The sequence below is a fragment of the Anomaloglossus baeobatrachus genome, chromosome 4 (genome assembly GCF_048569485.1).
Source record: "Anomaloglossus baeobatrachus isolate aAnoBae1 chromosome 4, aAnoBae1.hap1, whole genome shotgun sequence".
Lineage (NCBI taxonomy): Eukaryota > Metazoa > Chordata > Amphibia > Anura > Aromobatidae > Anomaloglossus > Anomaloglossus baeobatrachus.
The window spans coordinates 402,602,291-402,615,316 of NC_134356.1; positions in this window are offsets into that span (position 1 = coordinate 402,602,291).

Genomic DNA, 13,026 nt, shown 5'->3' on the forward strand with positions numbered 1-13,026 from the left:
CAGGGAGGCCTCTGGCTGTGTAGTCGTGGCAGCAGTGAATTCAAGGCACACCCCTGGCTCCATCACTCCTTCAATGTTGGGGACTAGCTTGGTAGGGCAGAGTGTGGTCGTGTTGTCGTCGATAGCGGCACAAATAGTCTTCAGGCCAGATGTAATGCAAATAAAAGACATATTTATTAACACTCTTGACACACGCAGTTCCGGCTGTTGCAAACAAGTAAAACTTCCTGGGCTGGGGGACAACCTGCCCTGACAAATCCCCCCGTGCGGCTGTGCCCTGGTTAATCCGCTTCACCGGGCTCCCACTGTCGGTTACACACACCCCGGACCCACACCGGTTGCTTCACTCACGAGGATCCGTCACCTCCTTTCTCTCCGGCGTCCCCTCTTCATGCAGCCCCCACACTCTGCCCCTAGATCTTCACCCTCTCGCGTCCCGGATCCAACAACCTCTCTCTCACACATACACACTCTCTTCCCCCCTAGACATCCAGCCGACTCCTCCTTCCCCGGTGGCAACAGCCGTCCCACCCGGCCACTAGGGGGTGCCCTATCACTGCAATACAATACAATATTAAAATACAACATCTTTATTAACAACATTTCCGGTCCTTTAGTAGGGGTTATGAGCACCCACTACATATATATGCAGCCAGCAGCCTCTTGTATTCTGTATATTATATACACGCAGCAAGGAGCCTCCTGTATATTAAATATATGAAGCTTCTTGTATATTATGCATATGCAGAATACAGACTCCTATATCCTGCATATTCCATATATGGAGCCAGCGGCCTCCTGTGCCCTGTATATTATATACACGCAACTTGGAGCCTCCTCTATCCTGTATGTTAACTATATGAAGCCTCCTGTATATTATACACTGCTCAAAAAATTAAAGGGAACACGCCAATAACACATCCTAGATCTGAATGAATGAAATATTCTCATTGAATACTTTGCTCTGTACAAAGTTGAATGTGCTGACAACAAAATCAGACAAAAATCTTCAATGTTAATTGAATGTTTTAACCAATGGAGGCCTGGATTTGAAGACACACACAAAATGAAAGTGGAAACAAGTTAAAATGAAAATCAAAACAAGACAAAACAAGACAAAATGAAAGTGGAAACAAGTTAAAATGAGGCTCAGTATTGTGTGTGGCCTCCATGTGCCTGTATGACCTCCCTACAACGCCTGGGTATGCTCCTGATGAGGTTGCGAATGGTCTCCTGAGGGATCTCCTCCCGGACCTGGACTAAAGGGGGCTTTACACGCTGCAACATCGCTAATGCGGAGTCGTTGGGGTCACGGAATTTGTGACGCACATCCGGCCACATTAGCGATGTTGCTGCGTGTGATACCAATGAGCGATTTTGCATCGTTGCAAAAACGTGCAAAATCGCTCATCAGTGACATGGGGGTCCATTCTCGATTATCGTTACTGCAGCAGTAACGATGTAGTTCGTCGCTCCTGCGTCAGCACACATCGCTATGTGTGATGCCGCAGGAACAAGGAACCTCTCCTTACCTGCCTCCCGGCCGCTATGAGGAAGGAAGGAGGTGAGCGGGATGTTCCGGCCACTCTTCTCCGCCCCTCCGCTTCTATTGGGTGGCCGCTCAGTGACGTTGCTGTGACGCCGCACGGACCGCCCCCTTAGAAAGGAGGCGGTTCGCCGTTCACAGCGACGTCGCCGGCAGGTAAGTAGTGTGACGAGTCTGCGCGATGTTGTGCGGCATGGGCAGCGATTTGCCCGTGTCGCACAACAGATGGGGGCGGGTACCCACGCTAGCGATATCGGGACCGATATCACAGCGTGTAAAGTAGCCTTAAGTTGGAGTTGAAATTGGCATTCGCCAACTCCTGTGGTGCAACGTGACATTGGTGGATGGAGCGAGACATGATGTGCCAGATGTGCTCAATTGGATTCAGGTCTGGGGAACAGGCGGGCCAGTCCATAGCTTTAAGGCCTTCATCTTGCAGGAACTGCTGACACACTACAGCCACATAAGGTCTGGCATTGTCCTGCATTAGGTGGAACCCAGAGCCAACCGCACCAGCATATGGTCTCACAAGGGGTCTGAGGATTTCATCTCGGTACCTAATGGCAGTCAGGCTACCTCTGGCATGCACATGGAGGGCTGTGCGGCCCTCCAAAGAAATGCCACCCCACACCATTACTGACCCACTGCCAAACCGGTCATGCTGAAGGATGTTGCAGGCAGCAGATCGCTCTCCATGGCATCTCCAGACTCTGTCATGTCCGTCACATGTGCTCAGTGTGAACCTGCTTTCATCTGTGAAGAGCACAGAGTGACAGTTGCAAATTTGCTAATCTTGGTGTTCTGTGGCAAATGCCAAGCGTCCTGCATGGTGTTGGACAGTGAGCACAACCCCCATCTGTGGACATCGGGCCCTCATGCCATCCTCATGGAGTCTGTTTCTAACAGTTTGTGCAGACACATGCACATTTGTGGCCTGCTGGAGGTCATTTTGCAGGGCTCTGGCAGTGCTCCTCTTGTTCCTCCTTGCACAAAGGCGGAGGTAGCGGTCCTGCTGCTGGATTGTGGCTCTCCTACGGCCCCCTCCACGTCTCCTGGTGTACTGGCTTGTCTCCGGGTAGCGCCTCCATCCTCCGGACACTACGCTGAAAGAGACAGCAAACCTTCTTGCCACAGCTCACATTGATGTGCCATCCTGGATGAGCTGCACTACCTGTGCCACTTGTGTGGGTTGTACAGTCCATCTCATGCTACCACGAGTGTGAGAGCACAACCAACATTCAAAAGTGACGAAAACATCAGCCAAAAAGCATTGGTACTGAGAGAGACATACTCCTTTATGCAGTGTGTCTTGATAATTGCCAATAATTTTCATCTGATGTCTATTCCATTTACACAACAACATGTGAAATTGATTGTTAATAAGTTTTGCTTCCTAAGTGGACAGTTCTATTTCACAGAAGTTTGATTAACTTGGAGTATATTCGGTTGGTTTAAATGTTCCTTTTAATTATTTGAGCAGTGTATATACATGCAACCAGCAGACTCCTGTATCCTGTATAATATATATATATATATATATATATATATATATATATATATATATATATATATATATATACAGTACAGACCAAATGTTTGGACACACCTTCCTAATCTCTAGAGCAACTATTAAGAGGAGACTTTGTGCAGCAGGCCTTCATGGTGAAATAGCTGCTAGGAAACCATTGCTAAGAACAGGCAACAAGCAAAAAAGACTTGTTTGGGCTACAGAACACAAGGAATGGACATTGGACCAGTGGAAATCTGTGCTTTGGTCTGATGAGTCCAAATTTGAGATCTTTGGATCCAACCACCGTGTCTTTATAGAAAAGGTGAACGGATGGACTCTACATGCCTGGTTCCCACCGTGAAGCATGGAGGAGGAGGTGTGATGGTGTGGAGGTGCTTTGCTGGTGACACTGTTGGGAATTTATTCAAAATTGAAGGCATACAGAACCAGCATGCCTACCACAGCATCTTGCAGTGGCATGCTATTCCATCCGGTTTGCGTTTAGTTGGACCATCATTTATTTTTTAACAGGACAATGACCCCAAACACACCTCCAGGTTGTGTAAGGGCTATTTGACTAAGGCTGTAAACACACTTATGCGTGTAAAATCGGTCCGAGTTGCATGATTTTGTCGGCCATTTTAGTTCACGTTAGGTCAGTGTGCAATGTAAGTGGGATGCTTTTTTTAAATTGTTTCCAGGCTAGCAGAGCGTGTGTAATGCATGTGTGATCCTTTTTTTTCTCAGCAGCTGTCATCTGACATTCAGCTCTGCTACATGGCCGCTGACAGCTGACACAGACAGAGCCATGTAGCAGAGCTGAATGGCCGCTGACAGCAGACACAGACAGAGCCGCGCGATCAGAATGAAGTCGAATGAACATCACCCGACTTCATTGTCATCCAACGGCTCTGTCTGTGTGGCATGGCCTGATTTTCGGTCACCGGTGAAGGTGTCACCGGTTACCGCAAATCCCCTGAGTGACCGCAGTTAGCCATGCTATCAGCAGTGCCGTCACTGAGGTTACCCGCGGTCACAGCAGAAGTCCTCCCACTGAGATCTGTGGCCGCGGGTAACCTGAGTGACGTCATCCATCACTGATAGCGTGACTCACTTCAGTCGCTGCGGGGAACTCACAGAGAGCGGTAGTGGTCTGTGACCGCTCTCTGTCAGCTTCCGATGTAGCAGAGCTGACAGCGTTGAGGGACCTCTGTGGATTACGTCGGACATGGAAGGGTATTTGGGGTCTTGAATAAAGTGGTGAAAGAGGTTGGTTTTTTTTGTTATTTATTTCAAATAAAGGATTTTTGGGTGTATGTCTTATTTTTCTTAATCTTTCAGGTTAATCATGGAAGGTATCTCGGGGAGACGCCTGCCATGATTAATCTAGGACTTAGTGGCAGCTATGTGCTGCTGCCATTAACTCCTTATTACCTCGATTGCCACCGCACCAGGGCAATTCGGGATGGCCGGGTACAGTCCCGAGACAGTCGCATCTAATGGATGCGGCTATTCCGGGCGGCTGCTGGCTGATATTGTTAGGGTGGGGGGCTCCCCATAACGTGGGGCTCCCCATCCTGAGAATACCAGCCTGCAGCCGTGTGGCTTTACCCTGGCTAGTATTAAAATTGGGGGGAACCGCACGCCGTTTTTTTTTAATTATTATTATTTTTTTTTACTGCATTATATAGAGCCGCCCACCGACAGCTGTGATTGGTTGCAGTGAGACAGCTGTCACTCATCGTGGGGGCGTGTCTGACTTCAACCAATCATAGGCGCCGGTGGGCGGGGAAAGCAGGGAATACGAGATTGAATGAGCAGCCGGCTTTTTCAAAAGAGAAGCCGCCGGAGCAGTATGAACGCCGCGCCGGTGACGGGGATCAGTGAGTATGAGAGAGGGGGGGAGAGGGATAGACCGACATGGACAGAGAGAGAGAGACCGAGAGAGAGACAGACCGACAGAGAGAGAATAGAGACCGAGAGGGAGAGACCGGCTGACAATAATCGCATGTTTCTCAAAACACTGGAAATGAGTGAGGTCTCACAATGTCGGTCAATCTCTATGATTGACCGACATTGTGAGACCTCACTCATTTCCAGTGTTTTGAGAAACATGCGATTAATGTATTTAGAAAAACGAATGTCACTAGGATGGTGTGAGTGCCGGTCCGTGTGACATGCTTTTTTTCACGCTCCTATAGAGTTGCATTGGAGAGACTTGTGCATGAAACTCTACAAATAGCAGCCTGCTGCGATTTTTTTCTCAGTCCGATTTGGACTGAGCAAAAAATAGCAGATGGGAGCTGCCTCATTGTTTAACATGTGTCCGAGTGCAATGCGAGAATTTCTCGCATTGCACTACTGCGAGAAAATTGCAAGTGAGAAGCCGGCCTAAGAAGGAGAGTGATGGGGTGCTACGCCAGATGACCTGGTCTCCACAGTCACCAGACCTGAAGCCAATCGAGATGGTTTGGGGTGAGCTGGACCGCAGAGTGAAGGCAAAAGGGCTAACAAGTGCTAAGCATCTCTGGGAACTCCTTCAAGACTGTCGGAAGACCATTTCCGGTGACTACCTCTTGAAGCTCATCAAGAGAATGCCAAGAGTGTGCAAAGCAGTAATCAAAGCAAAAGGTGGCTACTTTGAAGAACCTAGAATATAAGACATATTTTCAGTTGTTTCACACTTTTTTGTTAAGTATTTCATTCCACATGTGTTAATTCACAGTTTTGATGCCTTCAATGTGAATCTACAATTTTGAGTCATGAAAATAAAGAAAACTCTTTGAATGGGAAGGTGTGTCAAACCTTTTGGTCTGTACTGTATATATGTATATATTATATATATATATATATATCTATATAAAAAAATATATATACTAGCTGTAGTACCCGGGATAGTAACTGTCTCTCTGTCTCTCTCTCCCAGTCTCTGTCTGTTTGTCTCTGTGTCTGTCTGCGTGCCTGTCTCTGTATCAGTCTCTCTGTCTGTCTCTATCTCTGTGTCTGTCTTTCTGTCTCTGTCTGTGTCTCTTTCCCCATCTGTCTCTTTTCCTATCTGTCTCTTTCTCCGTCTGTCTCTTTCCTTGGTCTGTCTCTTTTCCAGGTCTGTCTCTTTTCCAGGTCTGTCTCGTTCCAGGTCTTTCACATTCCAGGTCTGGCTTGTTTCCCGTCTGTCTCTTTCTAGGTCTGTCTCATTCCAGGTTTGTCTTTTTCCCCGTCTGTCTCTTTTTCCGTCTGTCTCTGTCTCTTTCCCTGTCTCTTTCCTTGTCTCTTTCTCTTTTCATGTTTTTGTCTCTTTCCTTGTTTTTGTCTCTTTCCCTGTCTGCCTGTGTCTGTCTGCCTCTGTCTCTTTGATTGACTGTCTCTCTCTCTCAGTCTCTTTCCCTGTCTGTCTCTGTCTGTCTGTCTCTGCCGCTTTCCCTGTCTACCTCTTACTCTCTTTCTGTCTCTTTCTCTCTATCCGTCACCCCACTGACATCTTATTACTTCACACATAAACTTCTTATACTAACAATTTATTTTGTTTCTATAAGAACCACTCACAGCTGCTATTAATAACCTATAGCTCGCAGCTCCATTGTCTTTAATGGAGGCAGTTTTTTTGGAGAGTAACTGTAAAGCGCGGGGTTAAATTTTCCCATCAAAACATAGTCTATGACGTTCCCTGAGTCACATGGGGCGTCTGTGCAAAATTTCGTGATTGTAAATGCGACGGTGCAGATTCCTTTAGCAGACATACATACATGTTATGATTCAGGGACTGAGGAGGATCAAAAAATGCGGAATCCCAAATGGTAACTGAGTGGCTGGAACCTTAATGGATTGCAGACCTAATCCTGACACACAACTAGAAGTAGCCGAGGGACGAGCCTACGATGACCTAGTCGTCTCGGCACAGCTGGAGAACTAAATATTCTCACAGATAGAGATATAAGAAAGCTAATCTGCCTCGGAGCAGTCCCCAAAGATAGATAGACTCCCACATGTAAAGGCTACGGTGATATAGAAAAACACAATACAAAGCTAGAAAAGACAGATTCAGCAAAGGTGAGGCCCAAACTATCTTTATAGGAAAAGATAGAAAGGAGCACTGTCTGCAACCGTAAAAAACCCTAATATATACCAGCACTTCTGATATGGAAAAATCCTGGGGTCACACAACCTCTCTCTCACTGTATCAGCACTCTGATGTTACTGGTATCCAAAAACACTAATATAGATGAGGGACTAAATTAATACCAAGCATGACAAACACAATACCTTGCAGAATCCTGGAGCTAAGTATACAGACACTTCCAGCACAGAATGATCCAATTCCACCAAGAACTCCACACAGACAAAATAGGAATCAAGCATTAGTATCAAAGCAGAAAAAAAAACAAGACACTGGAAAACAAACAGCAGAGGTACTAAGACCACTTATCTGAGAGGAGTTCTGGTAGTAAGCAAAGCTGGTTACAGAATGTCCTTAATACACAGGAGTCCATTGAACACCGGCAAGTAACAAGAGAAAACTACTCAGTTACATAGTCCCAATCTGACCCTGATTGCCAGTCCTCTACAGGTGTGCGGCTTTCATTCCACAAATCAACTGCACCGCCAGCACTGACCATAAGAGGGAGCCCCAAACTGGAAAATGTATTCACAACACATACATATGTAGCCCCAGAGAAGTGGGTACTCGGTCCCGGACAGTAACAAATGGGAATGTCACTCCCGCTCCTGTGCTCTGGGCCCCTTTTTTTAATGAGAGTATTTACAGGGGAGTTAAGAGTTTGTTGTCATGTGACGCCACCTGCGGGTTGCGGTTAAGGATGGAGAACCACCGCTGCTGAATGTAGGTACTCCAAGGGCTGTTGGTAGTGGCAGCTGTGATAGTAGGCCCACCGCAGGTAGGGCTGTGCCTGGGAGATGTAATGGGAGCAATAACGGACCCCCACCAGGTTGTCTTTAACAGTCTCTACTTACTGTGGACCCAGGGGTTGCTGGTTCAAGACCCTTGGAGGACCAGTGCCAATGTAGTGACCCAGGTTTCTCTGTCTCTGGCACTCTTAGTTGATTGGGTCCCCGTAGCATGGAGCGTTTGGTGGCCCCGACTGTCCCTTTTGGGGGTACAGTTTCCTTCTCTGTACAGCGGGCAGTGCAGACCCTGTGGGGAGGTAAGTGTCCGAACCCCAATCCTAGTTTACTGCTGATGCCCCCGGATTATTTGGTTCGGTGAACTCCGTGAAGGTGTCCTCATTGGGAAGGTATTTGCCAAACAGTCTAAAACTGGTGCTTGACCTAGGGCCCTGTTCCCTGTTCGTGCTCCGGTCCCAGCGGTATCTCCGTTACCCATCCTGGCGACCTCTCTCCTGTGCCCTGGGGTCACCATTACATGGATTCAGCTCAGGCACGTCCGCACACCTCTCCTGTGTGCTATTCGACTCTCTCCTCACTGCTGACTAACTGAGCCCTCCCACTAGGTTGACTATACCCAGGGACTCGTTCCCATGGTGACCATCCCCTTACATGGTTAACCCTCTATGCCCAGTGTGGAGTGGTGAACTAGGATTTTGGTCGTGTTTGGATGGAATCGGCACTGGTACTCCAGGTCCTAGGGGGTAGGTTCTGCCTCCCCAAGAGGATGCAGTTCCCTGTATTGCCCTGAGGGTCTCAGGGGCGCTACATTCCCCCTTGGTTAAACACAGCACGTCCTTGGTCTGTAAGCAAGGTAGAGTTTTATTATAACCCCAAATATAAGTAAAAGGTTAATGAATAGCATTTAACATTCTTCCACACAGTGGAGATACTTTTCTTAAACGTTACTATGAGCATCCCCCCATCAACCCACCACCCAAAAGGTCCTGGTTCCCCAAAACCCTTCAAGGAAGCAGGTCACCGGTCCCTTTGGCGACCAGGTCTGGGCCATCTCTATCCCATACCTTTCTTTCAACCTTCCTCTCCTTGTTGGTGGCATCAATGTCCTGATGGTGCAAATTGGATTACTCTGGGAGGCACACTGGGTGCAACTATTTACATTAACACAAGTTCGTGTTGGCTGCTGACAGTCCTGCAGCCATTGTCCATATTTAACTTTAACTTTTCGGAAACAGGTTACGTTTCCAGAAATTATTCAACGTTTTCAAAATATTCTTAGATTATTATGCAGATTTTTAGCAGATTATTGTAACAACACAAACATAAAACAACTTCAACATTATAACTGCTGGGGTAGCCTGGTTCTGCTACCACAGCGTGGGGGATCTTGGACATGGTGGGGGAGTAGGAGGAGCTGGCTGGGACAGATCACTGATCTTCTGCACATCAAGGGCATACCAGCCCCTCTCTCCATGATGCCTGGTGTATGTGATCATGTCACCCAGGTGCAGGTCACGTTCCGGATGTCCCTGTGCCAGGTGGTCTAGCTCCTTTATAAATCCCCACCCTTTATGCTGGTCGAATTTATCAACGGTGCCCTGGTACCAGACCCCACGGGCACTCCAGGTGTCTCAGCGCAGGCCTTGCTTCTCATGCAACTTGCGGGTGACCATTTGCCTTTTCTTGGCAGCCCGAGCCTGTCGCTCCTGGTTCAGCTGCCGGATGATGGTTTGGCAGGCCTCCTCATTCACAGCAGCCTCTGTGCCGCAGCAGCCATACCAGACTCCCTCTCGAACCTGATGCTCGCCGATCCCGGATAACCCGCATCTGGATTACCGTTAGCGGGCTTCAGGTCAGGCTAGTCACCAGCGCCTTCTCCTGTGGTCATCGGGTCTCCTAGGACTTTGTTCCGCAGCCTAGCTAGGTCTGGACTGGTCATGGACGGTGGTGTTGTGGCCTGGTCTGGGCTGTCCATGGACGGAGCTGCCATGGCCCGATCTGGGCTAGCCGCGGTGGGAGGATCTGGTGTTACTGGTGGGTCAGCGGGCACGGGTGTTGCTGGTTCCACGATCATGGGCGCTAGTGGGGCTGAGGATGATGCCTCGCTTACCGACTCCTGGTGCCGCTCCTCATGCAGGGCCCGTTCTTCTTGGGTCTGCACCGCTGCCACTATCCCCATCATCTCCCTGCGCCAGTCCCCGATCTACTGAATCATCTGCAGCTGCATCCAAAAACACAGCAGATCCAGCTCCGCTTCAAGCCAGGACAGGGTTCCGCGAGCTGGAGGAACAGACATCTTGTTTCGTGCGGGTCTGCAGATTCAGTGTTGCAGGACTGGTGTCGCTTCCGCATATCAGGGTACATTCTGCCGACCCCCTTCCGGCTTCTTGCAGCCAGTTTCATTTTTGAATGTTACTACTCCCAGGGGGCAGGGTCAGCTTTTCACGCTCTTTTGGACCACAGTGATGGCGCAGCAGAGTTTTCAGCATTAAAGATGGTGGCAGTCTTTAAAGGGGTGTGCCGCCCCCATGCCCGCAGCAGCCGGGCTGCTGGGATCCGGGCCCGCTGTGTGGCTCGAGGGATCCTCCAGACCCTGGGGGTCACTTGGACACGCCGAATGAAAAGGGGAATGTAGCTGTACGGCCTTGGCCGTATTCAGTTCGTGACACCACCCACGGTGTGTGGTGAAGTGGGACACCACCGCTGATGTTGTGGGATACCCGGGGGAGATGTAGTGGCAGCCGGATGTTAACCCCTTCGTGGGCAGGGAAGGTTGCCCCGGGGCCCAGTGTCTCTGTGCAGGATATGGCTATGGCACGGGCTCGCGCACCCGGACGTACCAGGGGATGTTTGGTTACTCACAATTAAATGAATCACACGAGTCTTTTGGTAAACCAAGGTGCTGGTGGCCGGCCGCCATGGCCGGTTGTACTCTGGTCCCACACCCGGGCTGATGGTCGCCGTCTTCTCCTCCGCACTAGTTTTGGTTGTGTGTTTAGACTTCCCGGTATGGAACACGGGAGTCCGCTCCCAGCTTTTTGTGTACCTGAGGAGCCGTGCCCGCTGATGCTGACCCGTGGGATCTATGGGCCCTGGTGGTTACCCTATCCCTCTCTGTGGGTGGTTGTCTGCTTTTGGGACTTTGGTTGGGATAGGACCTGTAATCCTGCCCTCAATCGGTTCATTAGCTAGGCCGTTGGTTCCGTTCCTGGCTTCAGGGTCCGAGTACCCCCTCTGTGCACGGTTTCCGGTCGGGTCTCCGATATCGGTACCGGCGGGCTCCAACCCTGTCCCGGTCCACCTCAGATCTGCCGAGCCGTCCTCCCATCTCCTGCTGATGGAGACCACTGTCTGCCACCTAGCCAAGGCACCAGGGTTCCGACCCTGGCACCGTTCAACTTGAACTTCTCTGCTGGAGCTATGCCTAGCCACAGCCTCCACTCCTCTCAACTTGAACTCCAAACTTAACTGCTTGTTTTCCCACCCCAGGCTGTCTAGACCCCTAGGGGGGCGTTTCCTAACCGCCTGGTCCCGCCCACTGGTGTGCCTGTCTTGTCCTTAGGGGGGTTACTAGGGTTTCAGGTCGGCTGTATGTGACCCTGTGAGGGATGGTGTTGTGCGGGGGCCTAGTGTTTGACTACCTGGTTTTGCCAGGGCGTCACACAAACAGTCCACTAAATACAGTTCTTGAGGCACATGTCACCCGTGTTAGCAGGACTTGTCCATATCCTGTTCTTGACGCCGTAAAAAGGGGAACTGTAGCGCCCAGAGAAGGGGGTACTCGGTCCCGGACAGTAACAAATGGGAATGTCACTCTGGTGGCCATTGCTCGATCCATGCTCTGAGCCCCTTTTGTTAATGAGAGTATTTACAGGGGAGTTAAGAGCTTGTTGTCATGTGATGCCACCTGCGGGTTGCGGTTAAGGATGGAGAACCGCCGCTGTTAAATGTGGGTACTCCCAGGGCTGTTGGTAGTATCAGCTGTGACAGTAGGCCCTCTGCAGGTAGTACTGTGCCTGGGAGATGTAATGGGGGCAATAACGGAGATCACACCAGGTTGTCATTAACAGTGTCTACTTACTGTGGACCCAGGGGTTGCTGGTTCAGGTCCCTTGGAGGACCAGTGCCAATGTAGTGACCCAGGTTTCTCTGTCTCCGGCACTCTTAGTTGATTGGGTCCCCATAGCGTGACGCGTTTGGGGGCCCCGACTGTCCCTTTTGGCGTACAGTCTCATTCTCCGTACGGCAGGCAGTGCGGACCCTGTGGGGAAGTAAGTGTCTGAACCCCGATCCTAGTTTACTGCTGATGCCCCGGATTATTTGGTTCGGTGAAGGTGTCCTCACCGGGAAGGTATTTGCCAAACAGTCTAAAACGTGCGCTTGACCTAGGGCCCTGTGCCCCGTGCGTGCTGCGGTCTCAGCGGTATCTCCGTTACCTGTCCTGACGACCTCTCTCCTGTGCCCCCGGGTCAGCGTTACACGTACTCAGCTCAGGCACGTCCGCACATCTCTCCTGTGTGCTACTCGACTCTTTCCTCACTACTGACTAACTGACTGACCCCTCCCACCAGGCTGGCTATACCAAAGGACTCGTTCCCATGGCGACCGTCCCCTACATGGTTAACCCTCTATGCCCAGTGTGGAGTGGTGAACTAGGATTTTGGTCATGTTTGGATGGAATCGGCACTGGTACTCCAGGTCCCAGGGGGTAGGTCCTGCATCCCCAAGAGGATGCAGTTCCCTGTAGTGCCCTGAGGGTCTCAGGAGCCCTACACATACATACATACATACATACATATATACAAACACACATACATACACTCAGCTTTAGATATTAGATATATATACATACACACATGCATTGCCTATTGCAACTTCTACTTTTTATGCTAGGTGCAAAGCTCAGTATGTGTTCTTTCTCTATATAATTTTGGACATCTCAGGGGGCATGGTTTAATAAGTGGGTGTGGCTTTATCAAGGAGTATGGCTTTATTAAGGGGCGTGGCAAATATCCCTAAAAAATTTGGACTATCCAAAACTTAATAGTAGGTTGGCAACCCTGGTCTAAAGACTAGGTTGTCCATAAGCTGCTGGGTATTGATGACACAT